We start from the raw sequence: 22,676 nt of genomic DNA, 5'->3' as shown, positions 1-22,676 counted from the left end.
AATTATCTATCACTAATGCTGGGAATATACTATACACTGATCTGTCTATCACTAATGCTGGGCATACACTATACACTGATCTGTCTGTCACTAATGCTGGGCATACGCTATACAATGATCTGTCTATCACTAATGCCGGGGATACACTATACAATGATCTGTCTATCACTAATGCTGGCTATACAGTTATCTGTCTATCACTAATGCTGGGCATCCACTATACACTGATCTGTCTATCACTAATGCTGGGCATACACTATACACTGATCTGTCTATCACTAATGCTGGGCATACACTATACAATTATCTATCACTAATGCTGGGCATACACTATACACTGATCTGTCTATCACTAATGCTGGGTATACACTATACAATGATCTGTCTATCACTAATGCTGGATATACACTATACAATGTCTGTCGGTCCCTAATGCTGGGCATACACTATACACTGATCTGTCTATCACTAATGCTGGGCATACACTATACACTGATCTGTCTATCACTAATGAAGGGCATACACTATACACTGATCTGTCTATCACTAATGCTGGGCATACACTATACACTGATCTGTCTATCACTAATGCTGGGCATACACTATACAATTATCTATCACTAATGCTGGGCATCCACTATACACTGATCTGTCACTAATGCTGGGCACACACTATACACTTATCTATCTATAACTAATGCTGGGCACACACTATACACTTATCTATCTATCACTAATGCTGGGCATACACTATACACTTATCTATCTATCACTAATGCTGGGCATACACTATACACTGATCTGTATATCACTAATGCTGGGCATACACTATACAATTATGTATCACTAATGCTGGGCATACACTATACACTTATCTGTCTATCACTAATGCTGGGCATACACTATACACTGATCTGTCTATCACTAATGCTGGGCATACACTATACAATGATCTGTCTATCACTAATGCTGGGCATACACTATACACTGATCTGTCTGTCACTAATGCTGGGCATCCACTATACAATTATCTATCTATCAATAATGCTGGGCATACACTATACAATGATCTGTCTGTCACTAATGCTGGTCATACACTATACAATGATCTGTCTATCACTAATGCTGGGCATACACTATACAATTATCTATCACTAATGCCGGGCATCCACTATACACTGATCTGTCTATCACTAATGCCGGGCATCCACTATACACTGATCTGTCTATCACTAATGCTGGGCATACACTATACAATGATCTGTCTATCACTAATGCTGGGCATACACTATACAATGATCTGTCTGTCACTAATCCTGGTCATACACTATACAATGATCTGTCTGTCACTAACGCTGGGCATCCACTATACACTGATCTGTCTATCACTAATGCTGGGCACACACTATACAATGATCTGTCTATCACTAATGCTGGGCATACACTTTACACTGATCTGTCTATCACTAACGCTGGGCATACTCTATACAATTATCTATCACTAATGCTGGGCATACACTATACACTGATCTGTCTATCACTAATGCTGGGCATACACTATACAATTATCTATCACTAATGCCGGGCATTCACTATACACTGATCTGTCTATCACTAATGCTGGGCATACACTATACACTGATCTTTCTATCACTAATGAAGGGCATACACTATACACTGATCTGTCTATCACTAATGCTGGGCATACACTATACACTGATCTGTCTATCACTAATGCTGGGCATACACTATACAATTATCTATCACTAATGCTGGGCATCCACTATACACTGATCTGTCACTAATGCTGGGCACACACTATACACTTATCTATCTATAACTAATGCTGGGCACACACTATACACTTATCTATCTATCACTAATGCTGGGCATACACTATACACTTATCTATCTATCACTAATGCTGGGCATACACTATACACTGATCTGTATATCACTAATGCTGGGCATACACTATACAATTATGTATCACTAATGCTGGGCATACACTATACACTTATCTGTCTATCACTAATGCTGGGCATACACTATACACTGATCTGTCTATCACTAATGCTGGGCACACACTATACACTGATCTGTCTATCACTAATGCTGGGCATACACTATACACTGATCTGTCTATCACTAATGCTGGGCATACTCTATACAATTATCTATCACTAATGCTGGGCATACACTATACACTGATCTGTCTATCACTAATGCTGGGCATCCACTATACACTGATCTGTCTATCACTAATGCTGGGCATCCACTATACACTGATCTGTCTATCACTAATGCTGGCCATACACTATACCATGATCTGTCTATCACTAATGCTGGCTATACAATTATCTATCACTAACGCTGGGCATACACTATACAATTATCTATCACTAACGCTGGGCATACACTATACAATTATCTATCACTAATGCTGGGCATACACTATACACTGATATGTCTGTCACTAATGCTGGGCATCCACTATACACTGATCTGTCTATCACTAATGCTGGCTATACAATTATCTATCACTAATGCTGGGCATCCACTATACACTGATATGTCTATCACTAATGCTGGGCATCCACTATACACTGATCTGTCACTAATGCTGGCTATACAATTATCTATCACTAATGCTGGGCATACACTATACACTGATCTGTCTGTCACTAATGCTGGGCATACACTATACAATGATCTGTCTATCACTAATGCCGGGCATACACTATACAATGATCTGTCTATCACTAATGCTGGCTATACAGTTATCTGTCTATCACTAATGCTGGGCATCCACTATACACTGATCTGTCTATCACTAATGCTGGGCATACACTATACACTGATCTGTCTATCACTAATGCTGGGCATACACTATACAATTATCTGTCTATCACTAATGCCGGGCATACACTATACAATGATCTGTCTATCAATAATGCCGGGCATACACTATACAATTATCTGTCTATCACTAATGCTGGGCATACACTATACACTGATCTGTCTATCACTAATGCCGGGCATACACTATACAATGATCTGTCTATCACTAATGCTGGGCATACACTATACACTGATCTGTCTATCACTAATGCTGGGCATACACTATACACTGATCTGTCTATCACTAATGCTGGGCATACACTATACAATGATCTGTCTATCACTAATGCTGGGCATACACTACACAATGATCTGTCTATCACTAATGCTGGCTATACAGTTATCTGTCTATCACTAATGCTGGGCATCCACTATACACTGATCTGTCTATCACTAATGCTGGGCATCCACTATACACTGATCTGTCTATCACTAATGCTGGGCATCCACTATACACTGATCTGTCTATCACTAATGCTGGGAATACACTATACAATTATCTATCACTAATGCTGGGCATACACTATACACTGATCTGTCTGTCATTAATGCTGGGTATACACTATACACTGATCTGTCTATCACTAATGCTGGGCATACACTATACACTGATCTGTCTATTACTAATGCTGGGCATACACTTTTTAAATGATCTATCTATCACTAATGCTGGGCATACACTATACACTGATCTGTCTATCACTAATGCTGGGCATACACTATACAATTATCTATCACTAATGCTGGGCATACACTATACACTGATCTGTCTATCACTAATGCTGGGCATACACTATACAATGATCTGTCTATCACTAATGCTGGGCATACACTATACACTGATCTGTCTATCACTAATGCTGGGCATACACTATACAATTATCTATCACTAATGCTGGACATACACTATACACTGATCTGTCTATCACTAATGCTGGGTATACACTATACAATGATCTGTATATCACTAATGCTGGGTATACAGTATACACTGATCTGTCTATCACTAATGCTGGGCATCCACTATACAATGATCTGTCTATCACTAATGCTGGCTATACAATTATCTATCACTAATGCTGGGCATACACTATAAACTGATCTGTCTGTCACTAATGCTGGGCATACACTATACACTGATCTGTCTATCACTAATGCTGGGCATACACTATACACTGATCTGTCAATCACTAATGCTGGGCATACACTATACACTGCTCTGTCTATCACTATTGCCGGGCATCCACTATACAATGATCTGTCTATCACTAATGCTGGGCATCCACTATACACTGATCTGTCTATCACTAATGCTGGTAATACACTATACAATTATCTATCACTAATGCTGGGCATACACTATACACTGATCTGTCTGTCATTAATGCTGGGTATACACTATACACTGATCTGTCTATCACTAATGCTGGCCATACACTATACAATGATCTGTCTATCACTAATGCTGGGCATACACTATACAATTATCTATCACTAATGCTGGGCATACACTATACACTGATCTATCACTAATGCTGGGTATACACTATACACTGATCTGTCTATCACTAATGCTGGGCATACACTATACACTGATCTGTCTATTACTAATGCTGGGCATACACTTTTTAAATGATCTATCTATCACTAATGCTGGGCATACACTATACAATGATCTGTCTATCACTAATGCTGTTCATACACTATACACTGATCTGTCTAACACTAACGCTGGGCATACACTATACAATTATCTATCACTAATGCTGGGCATACACTATACACTGATCTGTCTATCACTAATGCTGGGCATACACTATACACTGATCTATCACTAATGCTGGGCATCCACTATACACTGATCTGTCTATCACTAATGCTGGGCATACACTATACACTGATCTGTCACTAATGCTGGGCACACACTATACACTTAACTATCTATCACTAATGCTGGGCATACACTATACACTTATCTATCTATCACTAATGCTGGGCATACACTATACACTTATCTATCTATCACTAATGCTGGGCATACACTATACACTGATCTGTATATCACTAATGCTGGGCATACACTATACAATTATGTATCACTAATACTGGGCATACACTATACACTGATCTGTATATCACTAATGCTGGGCATACACTATACAATTATGTATCACTAATGCTGGGCATACACTATACACTTATCTGTCTATCACTAATGCTGGGCATACACTATACACTGATCTGTCTATCACTAATGCTGGGCATACACTATACACTGATCTGTCTGTCACTAATGCTGGTCATACACTATACAATGATCTGTCTATCACTAATGCTGGGCATACACTATACAATTATCTATCACTAATGCCGGGCATCCACTATACACTGATCTGTCTATCACTAATGCTGGGCATACACTATACACTGATCTGTCTATCACTAATGCTGGGCATACACTATACAATGATCTGTCTATCACTAATGCTGTTCATACACTATACACTGATCTGTCTAACACTAACGCTGGGCATACACTATACACTGATCTGTCTATCACTAATGCTGGGCATACACTATACACTGATCTGTCTATTACTAATGCTGGGCATACACTTTTTAAATGATCTATCTATCACTAATGCTGGGCATACACTATACACTGGTCTGTCTATCACTAATGCTGGGCATACACTATACAATTATCTATCACTAATGCTGGGCATACACTATACACTGCTCTGTCTATCACTAATGCTGGGTATACACTATACAATGATCTGTCTATCACTAATGCTGGATATACACTATACAATGATCTGTCGGTCCCTAATGCTGGGCATACACTATACACTGATCTGTCTATCACTAATGCTGGGCATACACTATACACTGATCTGTCTATCACTAATGACGGGCATACACTATACACTGATCTGTCTATCACTAATGCTGGGCATACACTATACACTGATCTGTCTATCACTAATGCTGGGCATACACTATACAATTATCTATCACTAATGCTGGGCATCCACTATACACTGATCTGTCTATCACTAATGCCGGGCATCCACTATACACTGATCTGTCTATCACTAATGCTGGGCATCCACTATACACTGATCTGTCTATCACTAATGCTGGGCATCCACTATACACTTATCTATCTATCACTAATGCTGGGCATACACTATACACTTATCTATCTATCACTAATGCTGGGCATACACTATACACTGATCTGTATATCACTAATGCTGGGCATACACTATACAATTATCTATCACTAATGCTGGGCATACACTATACAATGATCTGTCTATCGCTAATGCTGGGCATACACTATACAATTATGTATCACTAATGCTGGGCATACACTATACACTTATCTGTCTATCACTAATGCTGGGCATACACTATACACTGATCTGTCTATCACTAATGCTGGGCATACACTATACACTGATCTGTCTGTCACTAATGCTGGGCATCCACTATACAATTATCTATCTATCACTAATGCTGGGCATACACTATACAATGATCTGTCTGTCACTAATGCTGGTCATACACTATACAATGATCTGTCTATCACTAATGCTGGGCATACACTATACAATTATCTATCACTAATGCCGGGCATCCACTATACACTGATCTGTCTATCACTAATGCCGGGCATCCACTATACACTGATCTGTCTATCACTAATGCTGGGCATAAACTATACAATGATCTGTCTGTCACTAACGCTGGGCATACACTATACAATGATCTGTCTATCACTAATGCTGGGCATACACTATACAATGATCTGTCTGTCACTAATGCTGGTCATACACTATACAATGATCTGTCTGTCACTAACGCTGGGCATCCACTATACACTGATCTGTCTATCACTAATGCTGGGCACACACTATACAATGATCTGTCTATCACTAATGCTGGGCATACACTTTACACTGATCTGTCTATCACTAACGCTGGGCATACTCTATACAATTATCTATCACTAATGCTGGGCATACACTATACACTGATCTGTCTATCACTAATGCTGGGCATACACTATACACTGATCTGTCTATCACTAATGCTGGGCATACACTATACACTGATCTGTCTATCACTAATGCTGGGCATACTCTATACAATTATCTGTCACTAATGCTGGGCATACACTATACACTGATCTGTCTATCACTAATGCTGGGCATCCACTATACACTTATCTGTCTATCACTAATGCTGGGCATCCACTATACACTGATCTGTCTATCACTAATGCTGGCCATACACTATACAATGATCTGTCTATCACTAATGCTGGCTATACAATTATCTATCACTAACGCTGGGCATACACTATACAATTATCTATCACTAACGCTGGGCATACACTATACAATTATCTATCACTAATGCTGGGCATACACTATACACTGATCTGTCTATCACTAATGCTGGGCATACATTATACACTGATCTGTCTATCACTAATGCTGGGCACACACTATACACTGATCTGTCTATCACTAATGCTGGGCATACACTATACACTGATCTGTCTATCACTAATGCTGGGCATACTCTATACAATTATCTATCACTAATGCTGGGCATACACTATACACTGATCTGTCTATCACTAATGCTGGGCATCCACTATACACTGATCTGTCTATCACTAATGCTGGGCATCCACTATACACTGATCTGTCTATCACTAATGCTGGCCATACACTATACCATGATCTGTCTATCACTAATGCTGGCTATACAATTATCTATCACTAACGCTGGGCATACACTATACAATTATCTATCACTAACGCTGGGCATACACTATACAATTATCTATCACTAATGCTGGGCATACACTATACACTGATATGTCTGTCACTAATGCTGGGCATCCACTATACACTGATCTGTCTATCACTAATGCTGGCTATACAATTATCTATCACTAATGCTGGGCATCCACTATACACTGATATGTCTATCACTAATGCTGGGCATCCACTATACACTGATCTGTCACTAATGCTGGCTATACAATTATCTATCACTAATGCTGGGCATACACTATACACTGATCTGTCTATAACTAATGCTGGGCATACACTATACACTGATCTGTCTGTCACTAATGCTGGGCATACACTATACAATGATCTGTCTATCACTAATGCCGGGCATACACTATACAATGATCTGTCTATCACTAATGCTGGCTATACAGTTATCTGTCTATCACTAATGCTGGGCATCCACTATACACTGATCTGTCTATCACTAATGCTGGGCATACACTATACACTGATCTGTCTATCACTAATGCTGGGCATACACTATACAATTATCTGTCTATCACTAATGCCGGGCATACACTATACAATGATCTGTCTATCAATAATGCCGGGCATACACTATACAATGATCTGTCTATCACTAATGCTGGGCATACACTATACACTGATCTGTCTATCACTAATGCCGGGCATACACTATACAATGATCTGTCTATCACTAATGCTGGGCATTCACTATACACTGATCTGTCTATCACTAATGCTGGGCATACACTATACACTGATCTGTCTATCACTAATGCTGGGCATACACTATACAATGATCTGTCTATCACTAATGCTGGGCATACACTACACAATGATCTGTCTATCACTAATGCTGGCTATACAGTTATCTGTCTATCACTAATGCTGGGCATCCACTATACACTGATCTGTCTATCACTAATGCTGGGCATCCACTATACACTGATCTGTCTATCACTAATGCTGGGAATACACTATACAATTATCTATCACTAATGCTGGGCATACACTATACACTGATCTGTCTGTCATTAATGCTGGGTATACACTATACACTGATCTGTCTATCACTAATGCTGGGCATACACTATACACTGATCTGTCTATTACTAATGCTGGGCATACACTTTTTAAATGATCTATCTATCACTAATGCTGGGCATACACTATACACTGATCTGTCTATCACTAATGCTGGGCATACACTATACAATTATCTATCACTAATGCTGGGCATACACTATACACTGATCTGTCTATCACTAATGCTGGGCATACACTATACAATTATCTATCACTAATGCTGGACTTACACTATACACTGATCTGTCTATCACTAATGCTGGGTATACACTATACAATGATCTGTATATCACTAATGCTGGGTATACAGTATACACTGATCTGTCTATCACTAATGCTGGGCATCCACTATACAATGATCTGTCTATCACTAATGCTGGCTATACAATTATCTATCACTAATGCTGGGCATACACTATAAACTGATCTGTCTGTCACTAATGCTGGGCATACACTATACACTGATCTGTCTATCACTAATGCTGGGCATACACTATACACTGATCTGTCAATCACTAATGCTGGGCATACACTATACACTGCTCTGTCTATCACTATTGCCGGGCATCCACTATACACTGATCTGTCTATCACTAATGCTGGGCATACACTATACACTGATCTGTCTATCACTAATGCTGGGCATCCACTATACACTGATCTGTCTATCACTAATGCTGGGAATACACTATACAATTATCTATCACTAATGCTGGGCATACACTATACACTGATCTGTCTGTCATTAATGCTGGGTATACACTATACACTGATCTGTCTATCACTAATGCTGGCCATACACTATACAATGATCTGTCTATCACTAATGCTGGCTATACAATTATCTATCACTAATGCTGGGCATACACTATACAATTATCTATCACTAATGCTGGGCATACACTATACACTGATCTATCACTAATGCTGGGTATACACTATACACTGATCTGTCTATCACTAATGCTGGGCATACACTATACACTGATCTGTCTATTACTAATGCTGGGCATACACTTTTTAAATGATCTATCTATCACTAATGCTGGGCATACACTATACAATGATCTGTCTATCACTAATGCTGTTCATACACTATACACTGATCTGTCTAACACTAACGCTGGGCATACACTATACAATTATCTATCACTAATGCTGGGCATACACTATACACTGATCTGTCTATCACTAATGCTGGGCATACACTATACACTGATCTGTCTATCACTAATGCTGGGCATACACTATACACTGATCTGTCTATTACTAATGCTGGGCATACACTTTTTAAATGATCTATCTATCACTAATGCTGGGCATACACTATACACTGATCTGTCTATCACTAATGCTGGGCATACACTATACAATTATCTATCACTAATGCTGGGTATACACTATACAATGATCTGTCGGTCCCTAATGCTGGCCATACACTATACACTGATCTGTCTATGACTAATGCTGGGCATACACTATACACTGATCTATCACTAATGCTGGGCATCCACTATACACTGATCTGTCTATCACTAATGCTGGGCATACACTATACACTGATCTGTCACTAATGCTGGGCACACACTATACACTTATCTATCTATAACTAATGCTGGGCATACACTATACACTTATCTATCTATCACTAATGCTGGGCATACACTATACACTTATCTATCTATCACTAATGCTGGGCATACACTATACACTGATCTGTATATCACTAATGCTGGGCATACACTATACAATTATGTATCACTAATGCTGGGCATACACTATACACTGATCTGTATATCACTAATGCTGGGCATACACTATACAATTATGTATCACTAATGCTGGGCATACACTATACACTTATCTGTCTATCACTAATGCTGGGCATACACTATACACTGATCTGTCTATCACTAATGCTGGGCATACACTATACACTGATCTGTCTGTCACTAATGCTGGGCATCCACTATACAATTATCTATCTATCACTAATGCTGGGCATACACTATACAATGATCTGTCTGTCACTAATGCTGGTCATACACTTTTTAAATGATCTATTTATCACTAATGCTGGGCATACACTATACACTGATCTGTCTATCACTAATGCTGGGCATACACTATACAATTATCTATCACTAATGCTGGGCATCCACTATACACTGATATGTCTATCACTAATGCTGGGCATCCACTATACACTGATCTGTCACTAATGCTGGCTATACAATTATCTATCACTAATGCTGGGCATACACTATACACTTATCTATCACTAATGCTGGGCATACACTATACACTGATCTGTCTATCACTAATGCTGGGCATACACTATACACTGATCTGTCTATCACTAATGCTGGGCATACACTATACACTGATCTGTCTATTACTAATGCTGGGCATACACTTTTTAAATGATCTATCTATCACTAATGCTGGGCATACACTATACACTGATCTGTCTATCACAAATGCTTGGCATACACTATACAATTATCTATCACTAATGCTGGGCATACACTATACACTGATCTGTCTATCACTAATGCTGGGTATACACTATACAATGATCTGTCTATCACTAATGCTGGATATACACTATACAATGATCTGTCGGTCCCTAATGCTGGGCATACACTATACACTGATCTGTCTATCACTAATGCTGGGCATACACTATACACTGATCTGTCTATCACTAATGACGGGCATACACTATACACTGATCTGTCTATCACTAATGCTGGGCATACACTATACACTGATCTGTCTATCACTAATGCTGGGCATACACTATACAATTATCTATCACTAATGCTGGGCATCCACTATACACTGATCTGTCTATCACTAATGCCGGGCATCCACTATACACTGATCTGTCTATCACTAATGCTGGGCATCCACTATACACTGATCTGTCTATCACTAATGCTGGGCATCCACTATACACTTATCTATCTATCACTAATGCTGGGCATACACTATACACTTATCTATCTATCACTAATGCTGGGCATACACTATACACTGATCTGTATATCACTAATGCTGGGCATACACTATACAATTATGTATCACTAATGCTGGGCATACACTATACAATGATCTGTCTATCGCTAATGCTGGGCATACACTATACAATTATGTATCACTAATGCTGGGCATACACTATACACTTATCTGTCTATCACTAATGCTGGGCATACACTATACACTGATCTGTCTATCACTAATGCTGGGCATACACTATACACTGATCTGTCTGTCACTAATGCTGGGCATACACTATACAATTATCTGTCTATCACTAATGCTGGGCATACACTATACACTGATCTGTCTATCACTAATGCTGGGCATACACTATACAATGATCTGTCTGTCACTAATGCTGGTCATACACTATACATTGATCTGTCTATCACTAATGCCAGGCATCCACTATACACTGATCTGTCTATCACTAATGCCGGGCATCCACTATACACTGATCTGTCTATCACTAATGCTGGGCATAAACTATACAATGATCTGTCTGTCACTAACGCTGGTCATACACTATACAATGATCTGTCTATCACTAATGCTGGGCATACACTATACAATGATCTGTCTGTCACTAATGCTGGTCATACACTATACAATGATCTGTCTGTCACTAACGCTGGGCATCCACTATACACTGATCTGTCTATCACTAATGCTGGGCACACACTATACAATGATCTGTCTATCACTAATGCTGGGCATACACTTTACACTGATCTGTCTATCACTAACGCTGGGCATACTCTATACAATTATCTATCACTAATGCTGGTCATACACTATACACTGATCTGTCTAGCACTAATGCTGGGCATACACTATACACTGATCTGTCTATCACTAATGCTGGGCATACACTATTCACTGATCTGTCTATCACTAATGCTGGGCACACACTATACACTGATCTGTCTATCACTAATGCTGGGCATACACTATACACTGATCTGTCTATCACTAATGCTGGGCATACTCTATACAATTATCTATCACTAATGCTGGGCATACACTATACACTGATCTGTCTATCACTAATGCTGGGCATCCACTATACACTGATCTGTCTATCACTAATGTTGGGCATCCACTATACACTGATCTGTCTATCACTAATGCTGGCCATACACTATACAATGATCTGTCTATCACTAATGCTGGCTATACAATTATCTATCACTAACGCTGGGCATACACTATACAATTATCTATCACTAACGCTGGGCATACACTATACAATTATCTATCACTAATGCTGGGCATACACTATACACTGATATGTCTGTCACTAATGCTGGGCATCCACTATACACTGATCTGTCTATCACTAATGCTGGCTATACAATTATCTATCACTAATGCTGGGCATCCACTATACACTGATATGTCTATCACTAATGCTGGGCATCCACTATACACTGATCTGTCACTAATGCTGGCTATACAATTATCTCTCACTAATGCTGGGCATACACTATACAGTTATCTGTCTATCACTAATGCTGGGCATCCACTATACACTGATCTGTCTATCACTAATGCTGGGCATACACTATACACTGATCTGTCTATCACTAATGCTGGGCATACACTATACAATTATCTGTCTATCACTAATGCCGGGCATACACTATACAATGATCTGTCTATCAATAATGCCGGGCATACACTATACAATTATCTGTCTATCACTAATGCTGGGCATACACTATACACTGATCTGTCTATCACTAATGCCGGGCATACACTATACAATGATCTGTCTATCACTAATGCTGGGCATACACTATACACTGATCTGTCTATCACTAATGCTGGGCATACACTATACACTGATCTGTCTATCACTAATGCTGGGCATACACTATACACTGATCTGTCTATCACTAATGCTGTGCATACACTATACAATTATCTATCACTAATGCTGGGCATACACTATACACTGATCTGTCTATCACTAATGCTGGGTATACACTATACAATGATCTGTATATCACTAATGCTGGGTATACAGTATACACTGATCTGTCTATCAGTAATGCTGGGCATCCACTATACAATGATCTGTCTATCACTAATGCTGGCTATACAATTATCTATCACTAATGCTGGGCATACACTATAAACTGATCTGTCTGTCACTAATGCTGGGCATACACTATACACTGATCTGTCTATCACTAATGCTGGGCATACACTATACACTGATCTGTCTATCACTAATGCTGGGCATCCACTATACACTGATCTGTCTATCACTAATGCTGGGAATACACTATACAATTATCTATCACTAATGCTGGGCATACACTATACACTGATCTGTCTGTCATTAATGCTGGGTATACACTATACACTGATCTGTCTATCACTAATGCTGGCCATACACTATACAATGATCTGTCTATCACTAATGCTGGCTATACAATTATCTATCACTAATGCTGGGCATACACTATACAATTATCTATCACTAATGCTGGGCATACACTATACACTGATCTATCACTAATGCTGGGTATACACTATACACTGATCTGTCTATCACTAATGCTGGGCATACACTATACACTGATCTGTCTATTACTAATGCTGGGCATACACTTTTTAAATGATCTATCTATCACTAATGCTGGGCATACACTATACAATGATCTGTCTATCACTAATGCTGTTCATACACTATACACTGATCTGTCTAACACTAACGCTGGGCATACACTATACAATTATCTATCACTAATGCTGGGCATACACTATACACTGATCTGTCTATCACTAATGCTGGGCATACACTATACACTGATCTGTCTATCACTAATGCTGGGCATACACTATACACTGATCTGTCTATTACTAATGCTGGGCATACACTATACACTGATCTGTCTATCACTAATGCTGGGCATACACTATACAATTATCTATCACTAATGCTGGGCATACACTATACACTGATCTGTCTATCACTAATGCTGGGTATACACTATACAATGATCTGTCTATCACTAATGCTGGATATACACTATACAATGATCTGTCGGTCCCTAATGCTGGCCATACACTATACACTGATCTGTCTATCACTAATGCTGGGCATACACTATACACTGATCTGTCTATCACTAATGACGGGCATACACTATACACTGATCTATCACTAATGCTGGGCATCCACTATACACTGATCTGTCTATCACTAATGCTGGGCATACACTATACACTGATCTGTCACTAATGCTGGGCACACACTATACACTTATCTATCTATAACTAATGCTGGGCATACACTATACACTTATCTATCTATCACTAATGCTGGGCATACACTATACACTTATCTATCTATCACTAATGCTGGGCATACACTATACACTGATCTGTATATCACTAATGCTGGGCATACACTATACAATTATGTATCACTAATGCTGGGCATACACTATACAATGATCTGTCTATCGCTAATGCTGGGCATACACTATACAATTATGTATCACTAATGCTGGGCATACACTATACACTTATCTGTCTATCACTAATGCTGGGCATACACTATACACTGATCTGTCTATCACTAATGCTAGGCATACACTATACACTGATCTGTCTGTCACTAATGCTGGGCATCCACTATACAATTATCTATCTATCTATCACTAATGCTGGGCATACACTATACAATGATCTGTCTGTCACTAATGCTGGTCATACACTATACAATGATCTGTCTATCACTAATGCTGGGCATACACTATACAATTATCTATCACTAATGCCGGGCATCCACTATACACTGATCTGTCTATCACTAATTCCGGGCATCCACTATACACTGATCTGTCTATCACTAATGCTGGGCATACACTATACAATGATCTGTCTGTCACTAACGCTGGGCATACACTATACAATGATCTGTCTATCACTAATGCTGGGCATACACTATACAATGATCTGTCTGTCACTAATGCTGGTCATACACTATACAATGATCTGTCTGTCACTAACGCTGGGCATCCACCATACACTGATCTGTCTATCACTAATGCTGGGCACACACTATACAATGATCTGTCTATCACTAATGCTGGGCATACACTTTACACTGATCTGTCTATCACTAACGCTGGGCATACTCTATACAATTATCTATCACTAATGCTGGGCATACACTATACACTGATCTGTCTATCACTAATGCTGGGCATACACTATACACTGATCTGTCTATCACTAATGCTGGGCATACACTATACACTGATCTGTCTATCACTAATGCTGGGCATAAACTATACACTGATCTGTCTATCACTAATGCCGGGCATCCACTATACACTGATCTGTCTATCACTAATGCTGGGCATACACTATACACTGATATGTCTATCACTAATGCTGGGCATCCACTATACACTGATCTGTCTGTCACTAATGCTGGGCATACACTATACAATGATCTGTCTGTCACTAATGCTGGTCATACACTATACAATGATCTGTCTATCACTAATGCTGGGCATACACTATACAATTATCTATCACTAATGCCGGGCATCCACTATACACTGATCTGTCTATCACTAATGCCGGGCATCCACTATACACTGATCTGTCTATCACTAATGCTGGGCAAACACTATACAATGATCTGTTTGTCACTAACGCTGGGCATACACTATACAATGATCTGTCTATCACTAATGCTGGGCATACACTATACAATAATCTGTCTGTCACTAATGCTGGTCATACACTATACAATGATCTGTCTGTCACTAACGCTGGGCTTCCACTATACACTGATCTATCACTAATGCTGGGCACACACTATACAATGATCTGTCTATCACTAATGCTGGGCATACACTATACACTGATCTGTCTATCACTAATGCTGGGCACACACTATACAATGATCTGTCTATCACTAATGCTGGGCATACACTATACACTGATCTGTCTATCACTAATGCTGGGCATACTCTATACAATTATCTATCACTAATGCTGGGCATACACTATACACTGATCTGTCTATCACTAATGCTGGGCATCCACTATACACTGATCTGTCTATCACTAATGCTGGGCATCCACTATACACTGATCTGTCTATCACTAATGCTGGCCATACACTATACAATGATCTGTCTATCACTAATGCTGGCTATACAATTATCTATCACTAACGCTGGGCATACACTATACAATTATCTATCACTAATGCTGGGCATACACTATACACTGATATGTCTGTCACTAATGCTGGGCATCCACTATACACTGATCTGTCACTAATGCTGTCTATACAATTATCTATCACTAATGCTGGGCATACACTATACACTGATCTGTCTATCACTAATGCTGGGCATACACTATACACTGATCTGTCTGTCACTAATGCTGGGCATACACTATACAATGATCTGTCTATCACTAATGCCGGGCATACACTATACAATGATCTGTCTATCACTAATGCTGGCTATACAGTTATCTGTCTATCACTAATGCTGGGCATCCACTATACACTGATCTGTCTATCACTAATGCTGGGCATACACTATACACTGATCTGTCTATCACTAATGCTGGGCATACACTATACAATTATCTGTCTATCACTAATGCCGGGCATACACTATACAATGATCTGTCTATCAATAATGCCGGGCATACACTATACAATTATCTGTCTATCACTAATGCTGGGCATACACTATACAATTATCTGTCTATCACTAATTCCGGGCATCCACTATACACTGATCTGTCTATCACTAATGCCGGGCATACACTATACAATGATCTGTCTATCACTAATGCTGGGCATACACTATACACTGATCTGTCTATCACTAATGCTGGGCATACACTATACACTGATCTGTCTATCTCTAATGCTGGACATACACTATACACTTATCTGTCTGTCACTAATGCTGGGCATACACTATACACTGATCTGTCACTAATGCTGGGCATCCACTATACACTGATCTGTCTATCACTAATGCTGGGCATACACTATACACTGATCTGTCTATCACTAATGCTGGCCATACTCTATACAATTATCTATCACTAATGCTGGGCATACACTATACACTGATCTGTCTATCACTAATGCTGGGCATCCACTATACACTGATCTGTCTATCACTAATGCTGGGCATCCACTATACACTGATCTGTCTATCACTAACGCTGGGCATACACTATACAATTATCTATCACTAATGCTGGGCATACACTATACACTGATCTGTCTATCACTAATGCTGGCCATACACTATACAATGATCTGTCTATCACTAATGCTGGCTATACAATTATCTATCACTAATGCTGGGCATACACTATACAATTATCTATCACTAATGCTGGGCATACACTATAAACTGATCTGTCTATCACTAATGCTGGGCATACACTATACACTGATCTGTCTATCACTAATGCTGGGCATACACTATACACTGATCTATCTATCACTAATGCCGGGCATACACTATACACTGATCTGTCTATCACTAATGCTGGCCATACACTATACACTGATCTGTCTATCACTAATGCTGGGCATACACTATACACTGATCTGTCTATCACTAATGCCGGGCATACACTATACACTGATCTGTCTATCACTAATGCTGGCCATACACTATACACTGATCTGTCTATCACTAATGCTGGCCATACACTATACAATGATCTGTCTATCACTAATGCTGGCTATACAATTATCTATCACTAACGCTGGGCATACACTATACAATTATCTATCACTAATGCTGGGCATCCACTATACACTGATCTGTCTGTCACTAATGCTGGCTATACAATTATCTATCACTAAAGCTGGGCATACACTATACACTGAAATGTCTATCACTAATGCTGGGCATCCACTATACACTGATCTGTCTATCACTAATGCTGGCTATACAATTATCTATCACTAATGCTGGGAATACACTATACACTGATCTGTCTATCACTAATGCTGGGCATACACTATACACTGATCTGTCTGTCACTAATGCTGGGCATACGCTATACAATGATCTGCCTATCACTAATGCCGGGGATACACTATACAATGATCTGTCTATCACTAATGCTGGCTATACAGTTATCTGTCTATCACTAATGCTGGGCATCCACTATACACTGATCTGTCTATCACTAATGCTGGGCATACACTATACACTGATCTGTCTATCACTAATGCTGGGCATACACTATACAATTATCTGTCTATCACTAATGCCGGACATACACTATACAATTATCTGTCTATCACTAATTCCGGACATCCACTATACACTGATCTGTCTATCACTAATGCCGGGCATACACTATACAATGATCTGTCTATCACTAATGCTGGGCATACACTATACACTGATCTGTCTATCCTTAATGCTGGGCATACACTATACACTGATCTGTCTATCACTAATGCTGGGTATACACTATACACTGATCTGTCTGTCACAAATGCTGGGCATACACTATACACTGATCTGTCTATCACTAATGCTGGGCATACACTATACACTGATCTGTCTATCACTAATGCTGGGCATACACTATACACTGATCTGTCTATCACTAATGCTGGGCATACACTATACAATTATCTATCACTAATGCTGGGCATACACTATACACTGATCTGTCTATCACTAATGCTGGGCATAAACTATACAATTATCTATCACTAATGCTGGGCATACACTATACGCTGATCTGTATCACTAATGCTGGTTATACACTGATCTGTCTATCACTAATGCTGGGCATACACTATACAATTATCTATCACTAATGCTGGACATACACTATACACTGATCTGTCTATCACTAATGCTGGGTATACACTATACAATGATCTGTATATCACTAATGCTGGGTATACAGTATACACTGATCTGTCTATCACTAATGCTGGGCATCCACTATACACTGATCTGTCTGTCACTAATGCTGGCTATACAATTATCTATCACTAATGCTGGGCATACACTATACAATTATCTATCACTAATGCTGGGCATACACTATAAACTGATCTGTCTGTCACTAATGCTGGGTATACACTATACACTGATCTGTCTATCACTAATGCTGGGCATACACTATACACTGATCTGTCAATCACTAATGCTGGGCATACACTATACAATTATCTATCACTAATGCTGGACATACACTATACACTGATCTGTCTATCACTAATGCTGGGTATACACTATACAATGATCTGTCTATCACTAATGCTGGGTATACACTATACACTGATCTGTCTGTCACAAATGCTGGGCATACACTATACACTGATCTGTCTATCACTAATGCTGGGCATACACTATACACTGATCTGTCTATCACTAATGCCGGGCATACACTATACACTGATCTGTCTATCACTAATGCTGGGCATACACTATACAATTATCTATCACTAATGCTGGGCATACACTATACAATTATCTATCACTAATGCTGGGCATACACTATACACTGATCTGTCTATCACTAATGCTGGGCATACACTATACACTGATCTGTCTGTCACTAATGCTGGGCATACACTATACAATGATCTGTCTATCACTAATGCTGGCCATACACTATACAATGATCTGTCTATCACTAATGCTGGCTATACAATTATCTATCACTAATGCTGGGCATACACTATACAATTATCTATCACTAATGCTGGGCATACACTATACACTGATCTGTCTATCACTAATGCTGGGCATACACTATACAATGATCTGTCGGTCACTAATGCTGGGCATACACTATACACTGATCTGTCACTAATGCCGGGCATACACTATACACTGATCTGTCTATCACTAATGCCGGGCATCCTCTATACACTGTTCTGTCTATCACTAATGCCGGGCATACACTATACAATGATCTGTCTATCACTAATGCTGGGCATACACTATACACTGATCTGTCTAACACTAATGCTGGGCATACACTATACACTGATCTGTCTATCACTAATGCTGGGCATACACTATACACTGATCTGTCTATTACTAATGCTGGGCATACACTATACACTTATCTGTCTATCACTAATGCTGGGCATACACAATACAATTATCTATCACTAATGCTGGGCATACACTATACGCTGATCTGTATCACTAATGCTGGTTATACACTATACACTGATCTGTCTATCACTAATGCTGGGTATACACTATACACTGATCTGTCTATCACTAATGCTGGGCATACACTATACAATGATCTGTATATCACTAATGCTGGGTATACAGTATACACTGATCTGTCTATCACTAATGCTGGGCATACACTATACAATGATCTGTCTATCACTAATGCTGGGCATACACTATACACTGATCTGTCTGTCACTAATGCTGGGCATCCACTATACAATTATCTATCACTAATGCTGGGCATCCACTATACACTGATCTGTCTGTCACTAATGCTGGGCATACACTATACAATGATCTGTCTGTCACTAATGCTGGTCATACACTATACAATGATCTGTCTATCACTAATGCTGGGCATACACTATACAATTATCTATCACTAATGCCGGGCATCCACTATACACTGATCTGTCTATCACTAATGCCGGGCATCCACTATACAATGATCTGTCTGTCACTAACGCTGGGCATACACTATACAATGATCTGTCTATCACTAATGCTGGGCATACACTATACAATGATCTGTCTGTCACTAATGCTGGTCATACACTATACAATGATCTGTCTGTCACTAACGCTGGGCATCCACTATACACTGATCTGTCTATCACTAATGCTGGGCACACACTATACAATGATCTGTCTATCACTAATGCTGGGCATACACTATACACTGATCTGTCTATCACTAATGCTGGGCATACACTATACACTGATCTGTCTATCACTAATGCTGGGCACACACTATACAATGATCTGTCTATCACTAATGCTGGGCATACACTATACACTGATCTGTCTATCACTAATGCTGGGCATACTCTATACAATAATCTATCACTAATGCTGGGCATCCACTATACACTGATCTGTCTATCACTAATGCTGGGCATCCACTATACACTGATCTGTCTATCACTAATGCTGGGCATCCACTATACACTGATCTGTCTATCACTAATGCTGGCCATACACTATACAATGATCTGTCTATCACTAATGCTGGCTATACAATTATCTATCACTAACGCTGGGCATACACTATACAATTATCTATCACTAATGCTGGGCATACACTATACACTGATATGTCTGTCACTAATGCTGGGCATCCACTATACACTGATCTGTCACTAATGCTGGCTATACAATTATCTATCACTAATGCTGGGCATACACTATACACTGATCTGTCTATCACTAATGCTGGGCATACACTATACACTGATCTGTCTGTCACTAATGCTGGGCATACACTATACAATGATCTGTCTATCACTAATGCCGGGCATACACTATACAATGATCTGTCTATCACTAATGCTGGCTATACAGTTATCTGTCTATCACTAATGCTGGGCATCCACTATACACTGATCTGTCTATCACTAATGCTGGGCATACACTATACACTGATCTGTCTATCACTAATGCTGGGCATACACTATACAATTATCTGTCTATCACTAATGCCGGGCATACACTATACAATGATCTGTCTATCAATAATGCCGGGCATACACTATACAATTATCTGTCTATCACTAAT

The 22,676-nt window shown here is 39.4% G+C and overlaps 1 protein-coding gene across 1 annotated transcript in view; it reads right to left on the bottom strand.

Annotated features, from left to right (window-relative positions):
- Positions 1–22,676, bottom strand: part of LOC148442427 (kinesin-like protein KIFC3) — a 448,407-nt gene that overhangs the window by 191,339 nt on the left and 234,392 nt on the right. The window lies entirely within an intron of this gene.

The sequence above is a fragment of the Taudactylus pleione genome, unplaced genomic scaffold (genome assembly GCF_031769625.1).
Source record: "Taudactylus pleione unplaced genomic scaffold, aTauple2 ptg001525l, whole genome shotgun sequence".
In the NCBI taxonomy this organism is placed as follows: Eukaryota; Metazoa; Chordata; class Amphibia; order Anura; family Myobatrachidae; genus Taudactylus; species Taudactylus pleione.
The sequence above is the reverse complement of the archived record's forward strand: the minus strand, read 5'-3'. Positions and strand labels throughout refer to the sequence as shown.